Raw genomic sequence first — 7,776 nt, 5'->3', positions numbered from 1 at the left:
TTGGGAATGAATCCCTAGCTTTTCCTTTTTTATTTTTTTCTTTGTATTTTCTCATCACTGACCCCATATTCTATGGGCTTCCAATTGAGAGCTATACTTTCTCCCTGAGACCTTGCCACTTTTTTCCCCTTACCTGTTCCAGGGTCTATCACTGTTTATCAAAAAGTTCCTAAATGAGACAAACGTTATTGCACCCACACCAGTGAAAACTTATTTTTCCCTTTTTCAATCAATGGTAAGTATTCGTTGACTACTACATTATAGACATCATGCTAACAAAACCAATAAAGTCCCAACTAGTAGAGCTTACATTCTAGTGTCAGGAGAGCAATAAGCCAATAGATAACCCAATAAACAAACAATACACTCAAAAGAAAAATAGAGTCATGGGACACAGTGCTGGGTGGCTGGCTAGGCCTTTCCCAAGCCTTAGTGGAAGCAGTCACTTGCTGACTTCAGATTTATCAAAGGCTGCTGCATTGAGATAGCTGATCCACGACATCTGCTTCTGCCAACCAACCCCCAAGTGAGAACAGTGACAGTGTCCACCTCATGAGGATTAAACAAGAAAGGTCATCCTGGCATCATGCTTCATGCATGTCAGGTGCACAGAGCATATTAAGTCAAAGGGAGCCAGAAAAAATGGGGAGGTGAGGGGACCCACTATTGGCAAAGGCCATCTCATTTGCTCCAATTTCAGATTCCTCTTCACATTATTTGTGTTTTCTTCAGGCAACCTTATAAGCAATTGACCCTTGAACTGAGTAACTGCCCCATATGAAGATTTTGGCTGAAAGTGACATGATAAATGGCACGGGTTAGAGGGGAATGCAGGCTCAACTTGACGGTAGCTGGCATCCCCCACTCCTCCCTGGGACTCCTCTCCACCCACAGGAACGCGCTCGTCATGAGGCTTGTAGGCAAGCCTGGACGTGAGGGCAGTAACTCCATGGAGAACTTTGATCAATGGGTACAGAAGCCAATAGGTGAACGACCCCATGTCTGCGTTAACTCGGAAGAGTCCGTCTGAGGTGCACTCTCAGTCACCACAGCAGTGACCAGCTCAGTGCCACATCCTTGCCATTCATTCTTTCCTTTTTCTGTCTCCTAGTCCTGACCCCATTCTGCCCGTTGGAATCCCTTCCCAAAATAATTATCTTCACAAAGCCCTCATATCGGGAAGAATAAGGCTAAAACAGTCACACTACATATGCACTGATCTTTCCTTTTAGATCTACTCCTCAAAACTATATATTATATTACATATATAAATGTTAAATGGAGATATATATGAATCATACATAATCTCTTCTCCTCTTCAAAACTCCTTTAAGTTAGATAGACTGAGTGATCAGGTTATCCCAGTTTCTCTCTCAAGGATCTCTTAGACAGCTCTTTCAGGATATACAAGCTTATATCTAGAAGGTATCCAGCCATGTAATATGAAAAACAGAGACACTTATTGAAGAAGATACAAAAGACTAGAAACACTGTACATAAGACAATGATGCCTCTGTCCCCTTCAAAGTAGGCACCTTAGGACCTCACACAGTTCTCCCAGTTGCCATCAGCTGCCTGGTCATATTTTCCTGAATCTCATCCATGGTCTGAAATCTCTTCCCTTTCAAAGGTGATTTTAGTTTGGAGAAAAGCCAGACGTCACAAGGCACCAATCTGGGCTGTAGAGTGATTGAGTCATCTGGGTGATTTGATGTTTTGTCAAAAAGCTGTGCACGAGACGTGATGCATGAGCGGGCACGTTTTCCTGATGAAGCTGCCAATCACCAGTTGCCCATAGCTGTGGCCTTCTGAATCATCCGAAGAGTTTCCACAGAGGAATGTTCAAAGCTTAATGCAAAATCTGAAGCAGATTTGTTGCTCTACTCGCTCGGACATTTTTAATGCGATGGCCACATAGTACACATGTTCACTCAGTGGAGTCTACCGCCCCCACTGACTGGTACAGTGAAGTCCTCATTATTCACACACGCGCATTCCAGCCCACTCTCCTTGGCTGCCAGGTTACACCAATGTTCCGCAAACCATTCTCATTATATTAACAATGGCTGGACTTTTTCCAGATAGACCTCATTTCTGTACATGTAAGCAAAACCCAGGACTCACATCACTTGTTACAGAAATACTCTTTGATTGAAAAGATTTATATTGCCTACTGTATAGCTGGTGGAGACAAGATCTTAAATTTTTTTTCAGCTTGAAAGACCGTCATTTGGAAGGTTACAGTCCTCTTGATCTGGAAGCAACATTTTGATGAACATTTTAGTAATGCTAATGCACTTATCACCACCTCCCATTTTTACATACACACACACATACATGTGCACACAGTGGTCCCCCTTATCTGCAGTTCTGTTACAGTTATCCACAGTCAACTGTGGTCTGAACATATTAAATGGAAAATTCCAGAAATAAACTATTGAAAAGTTTTAGCTGTGCGTTGTCCTGAGAAGCATGATGAAATCTCATACCATCTTGCTCTTTCCCATCTGGGAAAAGAATCATCCTTTTGTCCAGACTCCACACTGTAGACACTTACCTGCCCCTTAGTCATTGAGTAGCCATCTTGGGTACCATATTGATTGTCAAGGTCCCGCTGTGAATGTGTGGTCCTCAACTGCTTCACTGAAACCTCCAGAAGCTTCCCAAATCACTGAGCTTGGAGTGTGCACTGGGGAGGTACCACTACCTGCATCCCTATGTACGCTCTATTCCTGGTGTTGCTTGCTAGCTGAGGCAGCAGTGAGCCAAAATGGAAGTTGCCTTAGGCAAGTCTGGCTGGTCAGTTTCTCCAACCCTCTAGCCTGGCTCAGCCTCTGTGGTCTGACCTGGTTCTCACATATATTTTGACAAATTTTCACAGTATTATCTGGTCATTTTGACAAATGAATAAACTAAAGCTCTGAAAAAATAAATGCCTTGGCCAACATCTCCCTGCTAATAAGTTGCAGTGCTAAGATAATTCTATTTCAGGTGGCCAATAGCACATGGATAACAAGACAAAAGGTGGAAGGTTAGGAGGCTTTGGCATTAGTTTAGGCTAGGGCTAGGTGGGGGCACTGCCAGAGTGGAATGGAGACAAAAAGACAGAGACAAGGACAATAAAAAAGTCAGGTTGACATCACACCTAACAAAGTCTCATCCACCTTTGATTCTGTCTTCTGCAGCCAAATAGCTTTGGTTACATTGATTATTACAAAGCTCCTGCCTCCAAAGGACTAAAAATCTGAAGGGAGATGAGAGAGACCAACCAAAAGTACATAAAGCCAAAGCTTCTGCCACACTCAGCTAACCTACATGCCAGGGTTAATGCTGCCAGTAAACAGTTATGTGACCACAGGAAGTCACAGAACTTCATTGGATCATATCTTCTTCACTGATCACTCATTGATTCACATATTTAATAAATATTTTTCAGCTGTTTACTAGGTGCCAAGCACCGCAGTAGGCTTTAGAAGTACAGACATCCCTGAACCCAAGGAGATGAGGGTCCTTTCCATTGCAGATTCTTCTTCCTCTTTCCCTGACCAATCACCAACTTCCAACTGTTTTTCCTCATAGCGTAGCGTAGCATACCCAAAGCAGAGCCTGAACCCGTTCACCTCTCAGTCCCTCTCCACCATTCTGGGCAAAGCCACAGCTCACATGAACCCAGGTCTGACTGACTCCATCACCCAAGCAGAAGCCTGGTGCATCGGGGAGGGCCCACCTGTTGTTAGCCGACCTTCCTCAGAGCCCTGCCTGTGAGAAGAGCGAGACCAAGTACCCGGGATGAGAGACCTTCTGTGTGCAAAGGCAAGGCTGCCAAGAGCCACAGGAAGAAGGACGGTCTGTGATGCTTGAACATGATACTTGCATTCCAAAGAAACCATGGATTATTAACAAGCACATTATGCACATAATTGATTCAGAAGGAGGGCAAAGTAGAAGCCAGAGAGTTTAAGGATCACAATAACAGTTATGTTTCTTGCAGGAATTTTAATAATAAAAGTTTTTAATGGCCTATAACTAGTTAGCCATAAAACCAGTACACTATTAAGAAAATCCGGCCTTTGATGATTCTGGCTTTTCTGTGCTAATTTGTTGTTTTTGTTTGTTTTTTTAAAATCACTACCAGCACTATCATATCACTGCTTTTTATCATTCTTTTGAATGGAAAACAAAACACAAACTTCTCCAACAAAATGGCAGTGTTGCACATTACCTCCTCCCCATACAAATCCAGCTCCTCAGCAGACAAAAAAAAACTTCCCTCCATTGCCTGGTCTATAAAATGGCCTATAAAATGAGGATAATAGTAAAGGACCCACTTCAAAGAGTTATAAATGGGATCACATCAGTTAATATTTGTAATGTGCTCAAAGCAGTGGCCAGCATACCATACAAGGTCTGTCCAGAAAAAGTCCACCCATTATTAATATAACAAGAACAGTTTGTGTTACATCAACGTAACCTGACAGCCAAGGAGAGTGGACTGGAATGCACATGCGTGAACAATGACGCCTTCACTGTACTCATCAGTGGGGGCCATAGACTCCATTGAATGACCATGCGTGCTGTGTGTCCATCACATTCAAAATGACTGAATGAGTAGAGCAACGAATCTACATCAAATTTTGCATTAAGCTTAAACATTTCTCTGTGAAAACTAGATGATTCAGAGGCCACAGCTATGGGCAACTGGTGATTGACCAGCAGCTTCATCACAACAACGTGCCCACTAATGTATCCCATCTCATGGAGAGCTTTTTGGCAAAACATCAAATCACCCAGGTGACTCAGGCCCCCTACAGCCCAGATTTGGCGCCTTGTAACTCTGGCTTTTACGAAAACTAAAATCACCTGTGAAAGGGAAGAGACTCCAGACCATCAATGAGATTCAGGAAAATGCGACAGAGCAACTGATGGCGACTGGGAGAACTGTGTGAGGTCCCAAGGTGCCTGCTTTGAAAGCGACTGGGGCGTCATTGTCCTATGTACAATTTGTCTCTTGTATCTTCTTCAGTAAAAGTCTCTGTTTTTCATAGTATATGGCTGGATACTTTCTGAAAAGACCTAGTCATATTACCTTAAATAATAAGGTGTAAAATTGTTTCATGTTATATACTATGAAACATGCATTTCTGATATCGTTTTATGCAGTGCAAAGTTAACATCAAAATATTCTGAATCCTAGATCTCCACTGTTCATTTTAAAAAATCCTCCAAATTATAGCTCTTGCAACAGCATTAACAGATTAAACATGAGAAAGTGTCCTTGCTCCCTCTATTTCAAATATCAAAGAAAAATAACACTCAAAATCTCTGCAACATGTACATGAAAATGAAAAGCTTTAGGAAACAGTTAAATGTGTTTTGAAATAAGATATAAATTGAAACAAGATTCATAAGTGTATATCTGTCTTAAGCTGGTAAGTACTGGGACTTTAAAACAATTTTATAAAATCTGAATATTTGCTCAAAAGAGAAATAACACGATTTGCCTATAAATATATGGTTTTGGAGCTAAATCAAGCTTTTGCAAGCTTTTTCAATGTTATTGACTTTAAGTATTGTTTGCTTTTGAATTATATTAATTTAATATTCAACTGAATATAAATATTCGGCCTCACTACTTATAATGAAATGGCTTACTTTTGAAATAGAAATTTTTTAAAGCACTAGAAAGAGAATTTACGAAAGCTGTATAAACATGTCTTTCAATGTCATGAAAAATCCTGCAGTACAGAAACTATCTTGTACCATTAAGGTTTCAGAGTGAGCTGATCCTCTGAAAGGTTAATGCCATTTAAAAACCAAAAAGTCAGATAGAAGGCTGTTGTGACAAAGTGCTGTTTCTAAAAGTTGCAAACACGCTCCCATTCCAGGGCTAGCGGTGCTCCTCAGAGGAAGCAACTTCACCCCCGCTTCTGAGGCCCACTAATTTTCATCTTAGAAAATAATCTAACCTAGTTCTTAACATATCCATTAGGTAGTATGAATGTTTTAAGGACTCTCTCCCTTAAATAAAAAAATTTGATGTCTCACTAAAAAGTAATAAGTATATCTCACTTTCAAACATTAGACTTTCTGGAATTGGCCCAACTACATAAAACTTTAAGAATTATGTGCAAGTGTGGAACCAGCACTAGGAAAACAATGGGACAAAATTAAACCTCACTACATTGAACACTTTTCTAGCTTCAGTTCAAAAATAAAAATCATGAGACTTCTATGACATCAATGTTAAAAATATACAGAAGTAAAAAGTGCTGTTTTTCAGAAAGTTTCCTCCTACATATCAGCATGGAATGATTTTAGTTCTACTGTATTAAAAGCTGGACTTTTAAAAAACTAGTATTGTAATATGTGATATAAGGCTATTAATCAGTAATGGCTTAAGTTTCAGCTGGACCTCTATTAGTCTTCGGATTCTCCTTTTCCCTGCAGGACCTTTTGGTTTTGCAAAACTTGCCTTCTGTGCATGTTGCCTCGGGTGTACTTCTTCATAAAGAAAGTCTGCAGTCAGCTCACCCCCATTCCTATCTCATTTTTCTAATGATATCCATTTGTAGTTGTCTTTCTGCAATTTCTAGCAGCGGGCTCTTTCAGCAAAAATACAGCATCTGTTCTCTTACATTGCATTTGTATCCAGTCATTCAATAAATAAAAACTGTGAACTCCAAATAGTCTCCTTCACGAGAATGTTTATATAGAAAGAAATGGTAATGTACTGAATCTTTGGGAACCCCCTTTGGCAAATCTTTTAGTTCTGTATTTGTTGTGTTGGCCAAAACTATAATTTAATTTTTATATCTATGTCTAATTGCATATAGCTGAGATGTAATTCAATTTTTCCAAAGCCTGAAATCTTCCCGAGAAATAGGAAATGCTACTCCTCGCAATGTTTGTTGCTTAGTGTCCACACCCATGGAAGTTTGTACCTCATTAAGTTTAATGTCTTAATTCTTCCTCAGCTGCAGTCAGTGGGGCAGGAGAAGATCGTGACAGCAAGTATTTTTTACATTCATGTAATGATATATCACCCTTTACTGTTCCAAATACTTCATCCTTAACGTGGCCTCCTCCAAACTCCTGTTCCAGAGTTGCTCTTGTTGCCACATACATTTTTTGACAAACATAAGAATGAGCTGGAGACCACACAATGACGACCCATTCATATCCCTAGCCATTCAAGAATCGAACCTGAATAATATATAGCATGGTTTTTTTGTCCTCTCACAGGGGTAAAATGAAGCAATCATAATCCTTATCCCAGGAATATGAAGGATAACTACATGATCCAATCACAAGTTTCTCTGTTTACTGATTTCCATTCCAGAGATGGAAGCACTGACATTAAAAATGGATTGTCATGCAGAAATATTTTCAATAAATATTTTCAGAAGTCTGTATTTTCCATTTCTTGCTCTGGCAAGGATATCTTTAATATCCACACTTGCTTGGATGGCGGTCCGGTGGGACATGGTGGCGGCCTTGGGCTCCCGGCTCTGGCGCTGAGTACAGTGAACAGTCCTGGTCAGGGACTCTGGGAAGTGGCCTACATTCTTTTCAGTGCACAAGGAACGTTTTCCAGGATAAGCCACATGTCAGGACACAAAACAAGTCTCAATAAATTTAAGAAGATTGAAATAATATCAAGCATCTTCTCTGACCATAATGGTATAAAACAAGAAATCAATCACAAGAAAAAAACTGAAAAACACACAAAGACATGGAGGCTAAATAACATGATACTAAACAATGACTGGGTTAACA

The 7,776-nt window shown here is 40.3% G+C and overlaps 1 pseudogene; it reads right to left on the bottom strand.

The window, feature by feature from the left end:
- Window positions 1–6,380: 6,380 nt before the first annotated feature.
- On the bottom strand, window positions 6,381–7,517 carry LOC129075349 (twinfilin-1-like; annotated as a pseudogene).
- Between the last annotated feature and the right edge of the window lie 259 nt (window positions 7,518–7,776).

Source organism: Pteronotus mesoamericanus, unplaced genomic scaffold (genome assembly GCF_021234165.1).
Source record: "Pteronotus mesoamericanus isolate MK-2021 breed Mesoamerican mustached bat unplaced genomic scaffold, CSHL_Meso_final contig_53, whole genome shotgun sequence".
Lineage (NCBI taxonomy): Eukaryota > Metazoa > Chordata > Mammalia > Chiroptera > Mormoopidae > Pteronotus > Pteronotus mesoamericanus.
The sequence above is the reverse complement of the archived record's forward strand: the minus strand, read 5'-3'. Positions and strand labels throughout refer to the sequence as shown.